The sequence below is a fragment of the Danio rerio genome, chromosome 16 (genome assembly GCF_052040795.2).
Source record: "Danio rerio strain M-AB ecotype USA chromosome 16, GRCz13ab, whole genome shotgun sequence".
Lineage (NCBI taxonomy): Eukaryota > Metazoa > Chordata > Actinopteri > Cypriniformes > Danionidae > Danio > Danio rerio.
The window spans coordinates 1918866-1937976 of record NC_141036.1 but is presented as its reverse complement, the minus strand read 5'-3'; the positions used below and the strand labels follow the sequence as shown (position 1 = coordinate 1937976).

At 39.6% G+C, this 19111-nt stretch overlaps 1 protein-coding gene across 8 annotated transcripts in view; it reads right to left on the bottom strand.

Moving 5' to 3' along the window:
- grik2 (glutamate receptor, ionotropic, kainate 2) overlaps positions 1 to 11239 on the bottom strand; it is a 330719-nt gene extending 319480 nt beyond the window's left edge. For 2 of the 8 annotated variants that reach the window (XM_087285789.1, XM_087285790.1), the window contains exon 1: positions 10979 to 11203. The gene's annotated coding sequence lies outside the window, so the exon portion shown is untranslated. Of the gene's footprint in view, positions 1 to 10978 lie in introns of all 8 variants that reach the window. The other 6 variants (XM_087285783.1, XM_087285788.1, XM_087285792.1 and 3 more) reach the window with 6 other exon arrangements.
- Positions 11240 to 19111: the final 7872 nt, after the last annotated feature.

Here is a 19111-nt window from a genome sequence, read left to right as displayed (position 1 = left end):
TTTAAAGTACATCTGAAATCAAATCTAACCATGTTCGATCTAACCATCATCACCATCATCATCATCATCATTATTATTATTATTATTATTATTATTATTATTATTATTTGTTATTATAATTATTATTATTATTATTTATGTTATTGTTATTATTATTATTATTAATAATATTATTTGTTGTTGTTATTTATATTATTGTTGTTGTTATTATTTATATTATTATTATGTATTATTATTATTATTATTATTATTATTATTATTATTATTATTATTATTATTATTATTTATTGTTATTATTTATACTATTATTATTATTATTGTGTATTATGTACTATTATTATTATTATTATTATTATTATTTGTTGTTATTATTTATAGTATTATTATTATTATTATTATTTATATTATTGTTATTATTATTATTATTATTATTATTATTATTATTATTATTATTAATATTATTTGTTGTTGTTATTTATATTATTGTTGTTGTTGTTATTATTTATATTATTATTATGTATTATTATTATTATTATTATTATTATTATTATGTATTATGTACTATTATTATTATTATTATTATTATTTATTGTTATTATATATATTCTTATTATTATTATTATTATTATTATTATTATTATGTATTATTATTATTATTATTATTGTTGTTATTATTTATAGTATTATTATTATTATTATTATTATCAATATTATTATTATTATTTTATTTTATTTTTATATTTTTATTGTGCAATGACATTACATTGACATAAAATAATTGACTCAAACCAGCCACCTTCTTGCTGTGAGGTGACAGTGCTACCCACTGCTCCACCGCGCTGTCCATCTGGGAAATCATACCAATATAATTATCATTACATTTTTCTTTCATATTTACACCTTCCAATTTAACCCTAAGGCAGCATGGTGGCACAATGGGTAGCACAATCGCTGGTTCGAGCCACGACTGGGTCAGTTGGCATGTCTGTGTGGAGTTTAAATGTTCTCCCCGTGTTGGTGTGGGTTTCCTCTGGGTGTCCATAACGTATGTGTGTGAGTGAGTGTGTATGGATGTATCCCAGTGATGGGTTGCAGCTGAAAGGGCATCCACTGTGTAAAACATATGCTGGATAAGTTGGCAGTTCATTCCGCTGTGGCATCCCCAGATTAATAAAGGGACTAAGCCGATAAAAAATGAATGAATGAATGAATAAATGAATGAATGAATAAATAAATAAATATATAAATAAATAAAATACTAAATAAACACATAACTAAATAAATAAAATAGTAATTTATTAAATACATATATAAAATATTAAATAATTAAAATAAATAAATAAAATAAGTAAATAAATAAACAAAATAAATTAAAATAAATAAATAAATAAATAAAGTAAAAATAAATAAACAAAAAAATAATAATAAATTGGTTGAGTCGGCGGTTCATTTAAGAAAATGAATGAATTAATTAATTAATTAATTAATTAATTAATTAATTTAGGCCTAAAATCTAAATTTTTGATTTCAACTATATAATTTTTCTAATAAGCCTTAAGGAAATATCATTAATTAACATCATGTACTCTTTGACAGATATATAAAAGCAATTTTTTTCTATACACTCTGAATAGGTAAGCACATGACAATATTTAAAAGTTGTGAATCCAGCTAAATATTATTTCTAAACGATTATTCCTAATTCATTTGGGTGTGTAACATATCTATTATTCCAAATTAAGCATTCGTAAGGGGAAAACTGTTTGAAAATAATCGTCCAATGATAACAATGCCTGGTTGTGAAAATTAGAAAGTTTTATGGGAAACTTACTATTAAAACTGTAATTAAGCAGTCTGAGGTATTGGGCGGGGCTAACATACTCAACCACGTCTCCTTTAGCTGTCAGTTTTGTCAACAAACAGATATTGTGAGGTGGAGGAGGAGTCTGCTAGGTTGAAATCACTCTCCCCAAACCCTTTTCCCCATCTTTCTTCTTCTTCTTTTATGAAACGCCTACTTGATGACATCCAATCAGCTCGCAGTAGCAAAAACAAGCCACGCCCACTGCTTTCTCATTTAATATCCCGTTTCTCTAGGAACTGCATCACAATACAGAAATAAATGAATAAATATTAGCAGCTTCCAGTTCATGTGGACTTTAAAGTGAGCATAAACAACAACGATTCTTGAGTTTTTTGGGGCACAACTTAATTGTATTATGTTTAATCCACTTTAATTTGTAAAAACTATTATGCTAACTTAATTCCTTCATGTCGTCCCAGTATTTTTACGGTGTATACTATATAATCCGTCTTCTATTTGACCCAGTGTATAAAGGACAAAACTGACAGTAAAGAAGAAACGCTAAAACAAGACATGGTTGACATAAAGCGTAGACATAAAACCTGCAAAATGCAACTATTAAACTATTATCGTGCAGCATTTGGACACGTTGAACATCTGCTCTCCAAAAGCTTTACAGCAGCTCTTAAAATGAGTCGTCAGACTGCCTGTGTGTGGATGCAGTTATCAGTGTCTGCTTATTCCTCCTCCACAGGGCCGTGCACAGACATTTGGAGCTTAAAATGAGAGTAGAAGAGCCACTAGGAGGAAAAAGGCATGTAATGTTATGGTGGGACGATCATCACACTTGCTTTAAAAATGCTGTTTCTTCAAACTAATAACTTAAAATAAACTGAAAACTTAATTGTTTTATTTTTTAATCCACTTAAATTTATATTAATACAAAAAAAAAACTAATAAGATAACTTAATTCTTCCATGTTGTCCCAACACAAATCAATTCTGTGTCAATTCAACTATTGCCACTGTGTGAATTAATACTGAACGTGTGCCGTTGTTATTACTAAGGGTTAGCATTAAGTGTAGGGTATATGCTGGTGTTTAAAGAGCCATGACACCCCCCGGTTCAGGTCCACCTCAGAATTTTTTCAAGAGATGCATCATAATGGGCGGAGCTCTGAGATCGGAGGCAGGAGTGGGCGTGGCCAGCAGAGCAGAGGAGAAGGAGGGGAGCGAACAACTGCTGTCAGTCGGCTCACAAAATGAGACCCAAACCATGAGGAGATGCAGTTTACAAAGTTAAAATGCAAAGAAATAAACAGTTATTTAATGCCCTGCCACATTTTTAATTTCACACACAATCACAATTTATATCATTATTAAGATAATGGTGTTCATATAAACACTAAATGAGGATTCTCCCTCAATCTCCGGGTCTGAATGCAGACTCAGTGCAGCAGGTATCTTGCCCTGTCTGTTTTAACCATTAGCCCTGCTGGTTATCAGGAGGATTTGGGCAAACACAGCAGCACGGGGATGTGTCTAAATGTGAACGAACTCCTGATAAAAGACAACGTCCACCATTCTCCAATTCTCAGACTGCTCTCCTGACAAAAATGCTTGCTGCACACAAACAGCTTTGCTGTATCGGCCCTGACAGCATCGCGGGGGAAAACATGCAACAAACCCTGTGGATCATGGAAACAAACACATACGAGCCTTCATGAACAGCTAAATACTGCGTGCCGTGGGTCCGCGGACACTTCTCATCCATCAATGTAGGATCTCACAGCTTGGCACTGGCAGGTCTGCCTTGCCTTCGGAAAGCACGTGCAGTCATGAATAATTAAGAAGCCGGCTTTTCTCATAGGATAAGAAAACTCCACTATGAATAATAATGACTATCGACGTGTCATCTTTGCATTTGCAGTTTTGCGTCTTTGCATTTGTCGCCGATTTTGATCCGTCCCAAAAATCATTTTAAACCCGGAAGCTGAAATTAGCTGACAAAACTGTTAGCTGACAGGCGCTAACATTGTCTTAACTGATGCTCAACACACACAAATCTGTTAACATCTCAAAAAAAAAGTACTCGAGGGTTTCATGAACCTTTAACTCAGGGGTGGGCAAACTCTGTCCTGAAGGGCCGGTGTCCTGCACAGTTAAGCTCCAACTCTAATCACACACACCTGCTTATAGATTTCTAGTGATCTTGAAGACACTGACACTAGCATCTTCAGGTGTGTTTGATTAGTGTTGGAGCTAAGCTATGCAGGACACCGGCCCTCCAGGACCGAGTTTGCCCACCCCTGCTTTAACTGCATTGATTTATTGCATTCCTGCATTTGGGCTCTCACATACTTTCAGCTATTTCATACTGTAGCCGTGGTGGGCATTTCTCTCTATCGCTAAGGAGGGGAATAAATTAATGGCTGAACAATTCATATTGGAGTCGCTAGGATGATTGTGTAAAAATATATGCAGGCTAGAAGTGTCAGGGTTCTGCCACTCTGGTCTTGGCAGACCTTTGGTGGCAGAGCTCGGACACTAGCTCTGTCTTGTCCTGTTTCTGTCATTGTGTGTCTCTGTGTGCTCTTGTACTCGTGTTAGTGTTCGTCTGTCTGCAGCGTGGTGTTTCATTCCCAGCGTCTCCGTCTAGTTGGTTTCGGTTTTGGTCGGCGCTGGGTTGAAACATGCACGCTGCGTGTGTGAGTGCACGGTGAGTGTTTTCATTCATCGTGTACTCGTGTCTTGCGTTCAGACTTCTGTTGGTGTTGTGTTCAGCATGTGTGCTTGTGTTGTCATGAACACGCGGTGAATGAGTTCTCTCACTGGCTCCATGTTCTAGTCTTGTTTTATGTGAGCGCATGACTTGTGTTGTCTCTTTGTGTCATGTGCTCTCCTGTCTATTGTCTAGTCCCACCCTCCTTGTTAACCCAGTATTAGTTAATCGTGTTCACCTGTTTGTGTGTTAATTTTCTACACCTTATAAACCCCTCATGTCTGCTGTCCTGTGCCAGTTCGTCATCAGATGTCGTCGTTCCCTGTCTTATCTTGTCTTGTTCTCCAGATCGCCAGCCTGCCCTGTCTAGTGTGTTTGTTTATTTGTTTTATTAATATTTTCCCCCTTGGGGTAGTTTGTTTTGCTGTTTTGCATTTTATTTGCATTTGATTTCTCGCTCCCTTTTACTCCAGCACCCCAAACATGACAATAAGACAGTGAAAGTGTTTTTTGTCCTTGCACGCATATCAGCATGTTGTTGGACACCCCTAAAACCAAAATATGACCCTTTTAAAGGGCACATAGGTTACCCCTTTTTTCATATTTATTATAAGTCTTTTGTGTCCCCAGAATGTATCCGTAAAGTTTCAGCTCAAAACACCCATCAGAGTATTTATTAGAGCTGTTTGAAGTGTCTGTATTATAGCTGGGGAAAGGTTGTTGCTGTTTTTTTGCACTGGGCCTTTAAGGCGAGTCATCCCCGCCCACCGATCCCACGTGCCTGTCAGCAACATGCCTCAACACGCCCTCACTGCCTCTTGTCGTTATGAGTATATGCAATAGTACGGAGACATGTTAATGCACGCAGCTGTCAATCAATATTGGTGGGCGGGAGGAGCGCACTCCTACGTAAAGTTGCGGTCGATCTAAAAACCGCTCCAATTGGTCCACCGTTTTTATGTTGTTAAATTAAAAAAAAAGGACTGTGTGTGTTTATATCACCCCAATATGACAGTATATACACTACACTTACACACATGTAAGTCCAAACAGCTTGAAAAGTAGATTTTTCACCATAGGTGCCCTTTAAAATGCAAAATAAGGGCTCTTTAATTTGTTTGAATACATTCAGCTTATATATATATAGTTTGCAACACTTTGTAAATCAACCATTTTTTTTTTCAGTGCAGTGGAGAATGATGTATCCAGGGTGTATAGTCAATAGATCTGTGTGTAGCAGGTTCATTAAAAGATTCATATTCACTGCGATGCTGCAGCTCCAAATACCCATCTGCACCCTCGGTGTGTTTCTGGCCTCATGCTGTTTGGTCAGGTATCTAAAGGTATTTTATTTTATTATTTTCTTCTTCTTGTGGAGGTTTATGCGTGGTGTTTCTCTCTCTCTCTGCCTACGATATGGTCTAATGTTCAGAAGCAGAAAATGAAAGAGAATATCCCATTCAGTTTAATATGAAGTGGCACCATACAGAGCATTTCTAATTAGTGTCAGGGTCGACTAATTATAGACTGTGAAGAAGCCTTTAATTTCACATTACTTAGGAAGGTTGAGGAGGAGGACGGCAAAACAAGCGGGAAAGGTTTCGTTGGGAGAATTCTCGTACCTGCAGTGTATACTCTGTAAATAATCACCGATCTGGCGGACACTCCAGTGTGTTGTGTCAAACAAGGCTAAATCTTTGATTTAGTTATAGTCTAAGTCAGTGCTAATAATAATAATAATAATAAAACTGGGGTCATAACTATGGAAATGGAAGAATAGAAGTCAACGATATTTGATTTGTCTAATTCAAACTCAGTATGATTCATTGGTTCGTTGATTTTCTGTTGGCTTAGTTCCTTATTTATCAGGGGCCGCCACAGCGGAATTAACCACCAACTATTCCAGCATAGGGCGAGGCAGTGGCGCAGTAGGTAGTGCTGTCGCCTCACAGCAAGAAGGTCGCTGTGTCGCTGGTTTGAAACTCAGCTCAGTTGGTGTTTCTGTGTGGAGTTTGCATGTTCTCCCTGCCTTCGCGTGGGTTTCCTCCGGGTGCTCCGGGTTCCCCCACAGTCCAAACACATGCGGTACAGGTGAATTGGGTAGGCTAAATTGTCCATAGTGTACGAGTGTGTGTGTGGATGTTTCCCAGAGATGGGTTGCGGCTGGAAGGGCATCCGCTGCGTAAAAACTTGCTAGATAAGTTGGCGGTTCATTCCGCTGTGGCGACCCCGAATTAATAAAGGGACTAAGCTGACAAGAAATTGAATGAATGAATGTATTCCAGCATATGTTTTACACATCAGATGCCCTTCCAGCTGCAACCCAGTACTGGAAAACCCCCATACACACACACTCATGCACTACAGCCAATTACTTGATCAATTCCCCTATAGTGCATGTGTTTGGACTGTGGGGGAAACCGGAGCACCCGGAGGAATCCCATGCGAACACAGGGAGAACATGCAAACTCCATAATGAAATGCCAAATGGCTCAGCCGGGATTTGAACCAGTGACCTTCTTGATGTAAGGCGACAGGGCTGACCACTGAGCCTCCATGCCGCCATTTCAAACTTTCTAGAGGATTAACATGCACAAATTAATTGTTCACCCAACGAATAACAACGAATGCACCATCAACATAACCATTGCAAATGTTGATTACATACAGACTTCCAACATTATAGACCTGCACTTTATGTCCACATTTCAACATCTAAATTTATGAACGCTGCCATATGCCGGGCTCATGAATATTCATTTGCTTGCGAACTAAGTTACTTAGCAAAGTCAGCATGACCTAATTAATATTAATGCCATGACGTCACAGCCAGCCCATCATCTCCTGCCGAACTCGAAGACTAGCCTGAAGGCAAGCTGGTTGAAGGCCTTTTTGAAGTTATGTTTTATTTAGAATATAGGTTAGCACGAAAGCCCTGCAAAGTAATGCACTGCTACCTTCAGAGAAATGTCACAAATAACACGCTAAAAAGCTTTATTAGCTTAAGGTTGACAGGCAGATCTGAGAGTAATGGTTTGAGCGGAGAGTAATGGTTGGAGAAACGGGTGAAGGTGGGGAAAATGTTTCGTCTCTCTCACAAATCCTTCAGGGAACATGATCTTAACTGCGGTTCTGATGTATTCAGGAACATTCAGCATCCTACGGCTCCTAATTAATAGAATAGCTCTGGATTTTGACAGCAAAGCTCTTTACAGTACATCATGTTGCTGATGAGCCGTCTGCCTCGCAGGCTTTACCGCGGCGCTTATTTATTCAATATACAGCTGTGAAGTTTAAAGGCTATATGAAGTAGCTTTCACAACCAGTTTTGCTCCTATAATGTGACATATTAGAGCACAGGTTGGCTTTATCAATTGGTAATCAATTGGATTCTGAAGTGATTTAGCAAGGTGATTTACACAAATAAAGTTTTCTTTAGAACAGCAAGTATCGATGAATCATACACAATACACCCAAAAGTGTGCATTAATGAACAAAAGAAACAATTTTAATTTGATGGTGACCTATAATTCCACATTAATTAAGATACATTAAAATAATACATATATATATATATATATATATATATATATATATATATATATATATATATATATATATATATATACACACTATTTTGTTAGGTATACCTTACTGAGTTGGAGCCACTTTTGCCTTTAGACCTGCCGAGACCGGCAGAGATTCAACATGGTGCTGGAAATATTCCTCAGAGATTTTGCTCCATATTGACATGATAGCATCACACAGTTGCTGCAGATTTGTCGGCTGCACATCCATGATGCCAATCTCCCGTTCCACCCCATCCCAAAGCTGCTCTATTGGATTGAGATCTGGTGACTGTAGAGGCCATTTGAGCACAGTGAACTCATCGTCATGTTCACCAGTCTGAGATGATTGAACTTTATGACATGCTGCGTTATCCTGCTGGAAGTAGCCATCAGAAGATGGAGACACTGTGCTCATAAAGGGATGGACATGGTCAGCAGCAATACTCAGGTAGGCTGTGGCGTTGATGCTCAATTGGTACTAATGGACCCAAAGAAAATCTCCCCTCACACATTACACCACGACCACCAGCCTGAACCGCTGATACAAGGCAGGATGATCCATGCTTTCATGCTGTTGAGGCCAAATTCTGAGCCGACCAAAATCCAAGGTTGGCCGTGTTGTGTGTTCAGAGATGCTCTTCTGCAGAGCTCGGTTGTAACGAGTGCTTATTTGAGTTACTGTTGCCTTTCTATCAGCTGGAACCAGTCTGGCCATTCTCCTCTGACCTCTGGCATCAACAAGGCATTTGCGCCCACAGAACCGCCGCTCACTGGATATTTCCTCTTTGTCAGACCATTCTCTGTGGAGAGATGGCTGTGCGTGAAAATCCCAGTTGATCAGCAGTTTCTGAAATACTCAGAGCAGCCCGTCTGGCAGCAACAACCATGCCACGTTCAAAGTCACTTAAATCCCCTTTCTTCCCCATCCTGATGCTCGCTTTGAACTGCAGCAGATCGTCTTGACCATGTTGCTGCCATGTGATTGGCTGATTAGAAGTTTGCGTTAACGAATGGTTGGACAGGTGTACCTAATAAAGTGGCCGTTTTTTTGTTTTTGTTTTTTTTTCCAGCAAATATTACAGTAATTCGCTCTGACCAGATCAAATAGATCATTTGAATAAGTGAATGAATAATGAACTTTATTTCTGCATAGAATTTTGTAAAAAGTCTGCAGCTTTATGTGGAATGATTTTGGGCGTATCGTAACTAAAAACTTAATACATAGAATAAAAAATAATACCTTTTAAGCTTTTGTTTAATGTTTACAATGCAAATCCAAATACATATCCTTATTTGGTAAACAAAGTCTCACTTATATTATATCTACTAAAAAAGTAATAGAAAATATTACTTTGCACACTGCATTGTAGATAAATCATATGCATATTTACTGTTATTCATTCATTTTCTTTTCAGCTTAGTCCTCTTATTAATCTGGGGTCGCCACAGCGGAATGAACCACCTACTTATCCAGCATATGTTTTACGCAATGGATGCCCTTCCAGCAGCAACCTATCACTGGGAAACACCCATACACTCCCATTCACACACACACACCCACAACGGACAATTTTAGCCTACCCAATTCAACTAAAGCACGTGACTTTGGACTTAAGGGAAAAACCAGAGCACTGGGAGGAAACCCAAAAGAACAGGGGAAGAACATGCAAACTCCGCACAGAAATGACAACTGATCCAGCTGAGGCTCAAACCAGCGACTTTCTTGCTGTAAGGCAATCGTGCTACCCACTGTGCCACGTTGCTGCTTGCATATTTACATATTGGTTAATAATTTGACTGAAATTAATTTCAGAACTGAATAAATATAAATGTACACATATTTACACAGGGCTAAAAAGTAGCGTAAATTTTGAAAGATTTAGGGGAAACTATCCGTTTAATATATAAAATATTACATTCGTTTTCCAGTAAAAGAGAACGTTTCAAGGCTCGGATGAGGAATGGGAGACAGAGGGAGGGTTTGCTCAGATGAGGTAAGTTGGTGCGAAAGACAAAGCAATAAAAGCCACAAGTTATTTAGCCAGAAAACAAAAGCGTCTGAGTGGAGAAGAGGCCTGCCGAGATGCGATTAAAAGTCTATTGATCTGGCCCTGCGATTGCTTTCTCCTGCATTATATGAAGCCATGTTTGATTCAGCTGCAGTGGAGAGATGGAGACGGTAAAGCCAGAAACCACTGCACTAGACTATATCTGCTTCTATTCCATGAGCCCCTGCGTTAAATGGTCTTTTACTTACAGTTTTTAGCACATCGTTGAGTCTATTTACCTTTTCTGTGTGTATATGGAGGCACGGTGACTCAGTGGTTAGCACTTACAACAAGAAGGTCTCTAGTTCAAGTCCTGGCAGGGCCAGTTGTCATTTCTGTGTGGAGTTTGCATGTTCTCCCCATGTTGGCTTGGGTGTCCTTCGAGTGCTCCGGTTTCCCCCACATGCGCTATAGGGGAATTGATGAACTAAATTGACCATAGTGTATGAGTGTGAGTGAGAAAGTGAGAGTGTATGGGTGATTCCCAGTACTGGGTTGCGGCTGAAAGGGCATCCACTGCGTAAAACATATGCTGGAATAGTTGGCGCTTCATTCCGCTGTGGCGCCCCCTGATAAATAAGGGACTAAGCCGAAGGAAAAGGAATTAAGGAATGAAAAGTGTGTACATTTATATATATTCAGCTTTTGAATTAATTTCAGTACGTTAATTTCAGCTGGTGCTCGAACCAGTGACTTTCTTGCTGTGAGGTGACAGGGCTAACCACTGAGACACTGTGCCGCCCTTCCATACTATTTCTGAATATTCAAAGTAGGATGGCAAACAGTATAGGCTGTCACAGGTTGTCTTTGAATGAATGTGTAAATATAATCTTTACCTCAATTTCAGGGTGATGGGTGTCCAGTTTTGCTGCTTAGGGTCGCTGACAGGGATTCTCTGGTAGACAATAAACAATTATAGACGATCCAGAGCGTCTGGGCATCTTCCTCTGCTGAGGGGCTGTTTCGTGGTTACATTCAGATCCACATACAGCAACGATACGGTCGTCATGGACACTTCAGGCGAATTTTCCGCTCGAGGTTATTTTTTGAACTCGCGCGAAAGACGCGATTGAGTCATATTCTATGGAAAGCCAAATGAATCAAAACGCGTCTATTACCAAACGCGTGTCATCCCCGGTATTTTCGCGGCAAACTTTCCACGTCCATTCCTGACGCGTTTGTTGACTTTGCACATAGATATATACACTAGATATTGCATAGGGACCCTGACCGTTCATCAATAGCGCCGCCACATTGGTACAGTGCTCCCAGGACAAATGTCATTCAACCGCACTAGTCAAGACAGTGTTATTACGTGAAGATGCGGGACTTTAGCGCTGTCTACGGGTGTAGTAACGAGCAAACAAAGAAAACAAAGCACAAAGGCAGAACATTTCACAGGTAATATTAAGTTTTTTTCTGTTTTTGTATGTTCTGAACTTTTGTGCTAATCAGGTAACGTTATTGATGATAATACAGTCACTTACTGCATTCACCATACAGCAAAGCAGCTCCAACTCACACTAAACACTCGGCTTATGCTAGTTTTGTTGAATAAAATCAGCAAACAATGCAAAAGAAATATGACAACGAGATGCTGCGCAGCCAGAAACTTGTATTATTGTCGGCTAGTGAAGGAATCGTTTGGGGGATTCATTCACAAACGAATCGCTCCCTCCGCCAGTATGAGAGGAGGTGTGTTTCAGGACATGATTAGATCAGATTTACCAGGGAGGGTGAATAGTACATTTCTGTACACACAAACACAAGCTTTTTGTCAGGAATGCCCGTGCGATCACTGATCCATCAATGTAGAAAAGTGATGTAAAATTATAATTTTCGTAATTAGAAAAAAAAATTACATACTAACATCCAGGAACACTCCCGATCATAGATATATGTGTATATGTGTATATCTCTGGCTTTATGTGTCCACAGTCCTCCACTGTACCTTGGTCCCGCATTCATTTCAAAGGAGCGCTACCCTGTACCAAGATAGCGGCGCTATTGACACATTACGTCCAGTAGACAACAATAGGCCAGGCGACATCTAATGTATAAATCTATGGACTTTGCAACAGCGCATGAATACTTCCGCGTTTGCTGTGAACCCAGCATAACAGCTTAATGGAAACCCACCTAATTGACACTTGGATTATATATAACTGATTTATTTTCACTTTGTCATGATGACAGCACATAACATTAGACTAGATATTCTTCAAGACACTAGTATTCAGCTTTAAGTGACATGTAAAGGCTTCACTAGGGTAATTAGGGTAACGTTAGGGTAATTAGGCAAGTCATTGTATAACAGTGGTTTGTTCTGGGGACAATCCAAAACAAATAGTGCCCTAAGGGGGCTAATAATATTGACCCTAAAATGATTTTTAAAAATTAAGCACTGCTTTTACTCTAGCCGAAATCTAAAAATAAATATTATAATACCTGCTGTAAAAAAAATCCTTGTTCTGTTAAACATTCATTTATTCATTTTCTTTTTGGCTTATTCCCTTTATTAATCTGTGGTCACCACAGCGGAATGAACCGCCAACTTATCCAGCACATGTTTTACCCAGTGGATGCCCTTCCAGCTGAAACCTATCTCTGAGAATGTTCAATATTCAAGTTATGAAGTTCAAATTAAAGTTAAGAAATTCAAATTCGAAACAATTTTAACAGCAAAAAAAAATTCAGATTTATTAAATTATAATTTTTAATAATTCCAATGAACATAATTCTAATTCAGATTGTTTTGGCATATTATTAGCTCCATAATAAGGTTGCTATCACAGGCCGCACATTTTTTTTTTTTTTTTTATCCCCATGAAAGGAAATGTAAGAATCCTTGACCTTTTTGTAAATATTGCTGTTCTGGCGTGGCAAAGCTGAGCTTAAAATACTCCTCAGTATTGAAGTGATGCTCAATACTGACCTTTGAGGTAATATAGGCTAAAAGTGAAAAGTGAAGAACAAAGTGCGTCTTCTGACCCTGAACATCGCTAGAGTTCAGACCGACCCTCAAACATCAGGATTGAAATTCACTTCGCATCTTCTCCTCCAGACAGACATTGTACAGGCGGGCCGAGCACAAATTGCTTCACTTTGCTCGCCCTGAAACATTTATGACAGTGGAATCAGTCATTTAGAGGCCAAAAATTGTTTTGAACTGATTTGTATTTTCAGTGGCACAATGAATAGAGGATTTGGCAGAGACGCTAGTTTGCATGATCATTGGAGCTGAAGACAAAAGACAACTCTTCTCTTCCTCAGAGGTGCACATTATGAGGGATGGATTTCAGTAGTCCTCTTTAATCTTTTGCTTATCATTATATGAAGAACCGGGTGTGTGTTTTATAGGGTAACTAATATGCACAAATCACATGGTACCACTTTACAATAAGGCTGTATTAGTTAATGTTAGTTAGGTTTCCCCCACTGTCTAAAGACATGCGGTACAGGTGAATTGAGTAGGCTACATTGTCCTTAGTGTATGAGTGTGTGTGTGGATGTTTCCCAGAGATGGGTTGCGGCTGGAAGGGCATCCACTGCATAAAAAACATGCTGGATAAGTAGGCGGTTCATTCCGCTGTGGCAACCCCGGATTAATAAAGGGACTAAGCTGAAAAGAAAATGAATGAATGAATGATTCATGTGACTTGTTTGCAAATATCGCGAGACGCCGCACTGGAGAGGTTGTGTTGTGAGAGGTTGCTATAGAAACGCATCTCCTGCTTTCGGTTAGAGCGCACACGCCCGCTTATGTTGGAATTATAGCTGAAGTAGAGGAAGACGAGCGAGCTTATATTGCGGTCACACCATGGCTGTCTGTGGTTCCGAGAAGGACAGTCACACTGTCTGTGCAGTTTATCCAACGCAATCTCACGGCAATTCGTAACTTTTTAGTGGCTAATTCATATGAATTCGTACGATCTAATTTTTACAATTTAGTACGATTTGCTCATCACCCAATGATGGTTGGGTTTAGGGGTGGGGTTGGGTGCCACACCTCCTATTTAAAATTGTACATTTTTGTACGACTGAACTTGTACGAATTCACCGCACTGTAGAGGTTTTGTCGCGAGAGGTTGCTATAGAAACGCATCTCCTGCTTTCGGTTAGAGCGCCCGCGCCCACCTATGTTAGAATAATAGCTGAAGTAGAGGAGGACGTACAAGCTTATATTGCGGTCACGCCATGGCCGTCTGCGGTTCCGAGAAGGACAGTCACGCTGTCTGTGCAGTTTATCCAACGCAATCTCATGGCAATTCGTAACTTTTTGATTTAGTGGCTAATTCGTATGAATTCGTACGATCTAATTCATAGTACGATTTGCTCATCCCCCAATGATGGTTGGGTTTAGGGGTGGGGTTGGGTGCCACGCCTCCTTTTTAAAATTGTACATTTTTGTACGACTGAACTTGTACGAATTCACCCCACTGGAGAGGTTGTGTAGCGAGAGGTTGCTATAGAAACGCATCTCCTGCTTTCGGTTATAGCGCGCCCATCTATGTTGGAATGATGGCTAAAGTAGAGGAAGACGTACAAGCTTACATTGCAGTCACGCCATGGCTGTCTGCGGTTTCGAGAAGGACAGTCACGCTGTCTGTGCAGTTTATCCAACGCAATCTCACAGCAATTCGTAACTTTTTGATTTAGTGGCTAATTTGTATGAATTCGTACAATCTAATTCATACAATTTAGTACGATTTGCTCATCACCCAATGATGGTTGGGTTTAGGGGTGGGGTTGGGTGCCACGCCTACTTTTTAAAATTGTACATTTTTGTACGACTGAACTTGTATGAATTCACCCCACTTGAGAGGTTGTGTCGCGAGAGGTTGCTATAGAAACGCATCTCCTGCTTTCAGTTAGAGCGCCCGCGCCCGCCTATGTTGGAATAATAGCTGAAGTAGAGGAAGACGTGCGAGCTTATATTGCGGTCACGCCATGGCCGTCTGCGGTTCCGAGAAGGACAGTCACGCTGTCTGTGCAGTTTATCCAACGCAATCTCAAGGCAATTCGTAACTTTTTGATTTAGTGGCTAATGCGTATGAATTCGTACGATCTAATTCGTACAATTTAGTACGATTTGCTCATCACCCAATGACACAATTGTTTGGCTTGTTTAGAAAATTATTTTTGATTTAAGAGTTTTTAGATATTTGGATTAGAACAAGACAAAAAAATCTAAGTAAGAAATGCCTTTTTTTTGCAGTGTATTGTTAATAGTTAGCTCAGGTTAATAAATACATTAACTAATGAACCTTATTGTAAAGTGTGGCCGCAGACATTTAGAAAGGGTTATGTGGTAGCAGTTGGTGAATACAACCAGCTTCCAACAATAGAAAATTATACATTTTGTTTTTATAATCAAACTCCATGAAAAAAATCAAAGCAAATGTTTTACACAGCGGATGCCCTTCCAGCTGCAACCCATCACTGGAAAACATCCGCACACTTTCATTCACGCACATACTTTACAGACAGTTTAGTGGATCAGTTCCCCTATAGCGCATGTGTTTGGACTGTGGGCGAACCGGAGCACTCGGAGGAAACCACCCCAACACGGGGAGAACATGCAAACTCCACACAGAAACACCAACTGGCTCAGCCGAGGCTCGAACCAGCGACCTTCTTGCTGTGAGGCAATCGTGCCACCCAATGTGCCACTGTGACATCCCAAAAATCAGTTTTATTATCTTTATTTTTTGTTTGTTTTAATCATGCAAACCTTTATATATCGTTTTTCCATTGCATTTTAATAATTACGCCACAGAGTGATCCTGTACAGTAGGTTGACAGACTCATTGATTAATGCAGCACACACTCATCTTTTTACATGTTTGCTGTGAAGCGTCACACACACAGTGTGGCATGCATGAGACATAACGTTGATTTATGGCGTAATAAGCATCATGTGCGTGTCAACAGGGTGGAGGATTGGCTCTCCTCTCTGGCTGTGAGTCTGGACACCGGCCAGAGATTTACGAGATGATTTAAGATGAGCTGAATTTTCCATCACATTAATGTGAGTCTTGTCAAACATGGAGATACGGCTGGCACGGCTTGACTGAGCTGTAATGATTTGAACAGTTCATCTGTGATAGCGCTGTCATGTTAATACACAATCATAAAGCTTCTGCAACACCATGTGCAAATATATGAATGTGTTGCCAGAGATCGAGTCGTACACAAACCCATGTCCCGCCTCTTTGTCCTTTTTCAGTTGGCTCCGCCCACTTGTAGCTTAATTTATTTAATTCATTCATTTTCCTTCGACTTAGTCGCTTACTTCGCCACAGTGGAATGAACCACCAACTATTCCAGCATATGTTTTTACACAGCGGATGCTCTATCAGCTGTAGACCAGTATTGGGAAACACCCATACACACTGATACACACACTTATACACTACGGCCAATTTAGTTAATCAATTCCCCTAGCGCATGTGTTTGGACTGTGGGGGAAATCACCCGGAGGAAACCTACGCCTACACGGGGAGAAAATGCAAACTCCACATAAAAATGCCAACTGACCCAGCTGGGACTCGAACCAGCGACCGTTTTGCTGTAAGGCGACAGTGATAACCACTGAGCCACCTTTGCTAACCCCTATGCAGCTTCTCACTCCTGCCAAATATAGATCAATATGGATGATTTTGATGATGCCATACTTCAGTTTCTCATCTAATCTTTTAACCAATCATATGCACTGAGTCAAGTCTTACGTGTTCTACAGCAAAACAGAAACCCCTAAAAGTTTAAAACCACTTGAGTACATAGTAAGTAAATCTTCATTTGTTTGGGCAAACTATTCCTGGATCAAAAGATGAGCAGGAATGATTGGTCAGAGGATTTGATGAGAAACTGAAGTATGAGGTGACCTGAATAAAAACGTTGATCTACTTTGGCGGAAGTGACAAAACTACAAGCTTTACATGTTTATATCAAGTTTCCCTGCTGAAAAAAACATCTTAAACCAGCCTAAGCTGGTTGGCTGGTTTTAGCTGGTTGACCAGCCTGGTTTTAGAGGGGTTTTGGCCACTGGTTTCCAGCCATTTCCAGCCTGGTCTTAGCTGGTCAGGCTGGAAAATGACCAGCTAAAACCAGCTTGACCTGCCTAGGCTGGTTTAAGCTGTTTTTTTCATTAGGTTTATATCTTCTAAACGTGATTTTTTTCACAGTTTTGGTGCACACTAGCTTATAGAAATCCTAAAAACAAACAAACCTGATACTAATTTTAATTAACATTTGAATCAAAAGATGAGCACAAGAGAAACGGGCTAATTATTTACAAATCAAAACCAATTGACAGCACCATCATAAAGGCGCTGATAATGGAAAAACCCAGCGCTTCAGTATTGACAACCTCAAGCCAGCGGACGAAGTGGTCAAACATGATATTTCTGACAGCTCCGCAGGTAAACTCTTACTTTTTTTTATGATTATGCAAGTCAAAAGTGAATGATTACAGGTTTTTAACATTCTTCAAACATCATCTTCTGTGTTCTACAGAAAGTTTGAAACCACTTGAGTTTCAGAGTGAGTAAATTGTCATTTGTTTGGGTGAACTGTCCCTGAAGTGCTTTGAAATGTGCTTTTTTATTCAGTGTTTGCCTAATCTCAACCGAAACATGAAGAGAGGGCGGGACATCATGTTGCTCCTCCCCTTTTATAAAACAGCCAATGGTGTTTTCTCTTAGTGTTGAGTGTTTGAGTTCAATTGAGAAGTGTTCTAAAGGGGCCGGAGCATGTCACACACTAGAGAGCATTTGATTGGTCATTGAGAGCATTTGATTGACGTTGACCTACCTAGGCAGAAGTGACAAAACTACAAACTTTCCATATTCATATCAGGTTTATATCTTCTAAAGGTGAATTTTGTCACTGTTTTGGTGTGCAATAGCTTATAGATATCCTAAAAGTAAACAAAACTGATGCAAATTTTAATTTCATGGGACATTTAGGTTAGTTCTGACTGCATGCTGAACCAAAAGATGAGCACAGGAGAAACGGGCTAATTATTTCCAAATCAAAACCAATGGACAGCACCATCATAAAGGCGCTAATAATGGAAAAAACTCAGCGCTTCAGTATTGACAGCCTCCAGCCAGCGGACGAAGTGGTCAAACATGATTTTTCTGACAGCTCCGCATGTAAACGCTTACTTTTCCTATCTCAGAGTACAGACTGAGTAAACTGTCATTTGTTTGGGTGAACTGTCCCTGAAGTGCTTTGAAATGTGCTTTTTTATTCAGTGTTTGCCTAATCTCAACCAAAACATGAAGAGAGGGCGGGACATCATGTAGCTCCTCCCCTTTTATAAAACAGCCAATGGTGTTTTCTCTTAGCGTTGAGTGTTTGAGCTCAAGTGAATCAAATGAGAAGTGTTCTAAAGGGGGCGGGGCATGTCATACACTAGAGAGCATTTGATTGGTCATTGAGAGCATTTGATTGACGTTGACCTACTTAGGCAGAAGTGACAAAACTACAAACTTTCCATATTCATATCAGGTTTATATCTTCTAAACGTGAATTTTGTCACTGTTTTGGTGTGCAATAGCTTATAGATATCCTAAAAGTAAACAAAACTGATGCAAATTTTAATTTCATGGGACCTTTAGGTTAGTTCTGACTGCATGCTGAACCAAAAGATGAGCACAGGAGAAAAGGGCTAATTATTTCCAAATCAAAACCAATGGACAGCACCATCATAAAGGCGCTAATAATGGAAAAACCCAGCGCTTCAGTATTGACAGCCTCCAGCCAGCGGACGCCGTGGTCAAACATGATATTTCTGACAGCTCCGCAGGTAAACTCTGGTTTCCATGACTACAGGCCTGTGATTTCAGCGCACCGCCGGCTTTCCCTTTATTCTTTGTTTCTCCTTTGGAGCACTTTTTACCCCTCTCGCTTCAACGACCCGCTTAGTTTGAGACAGAGAAAGGCCAGTCTCATTTGTAGTT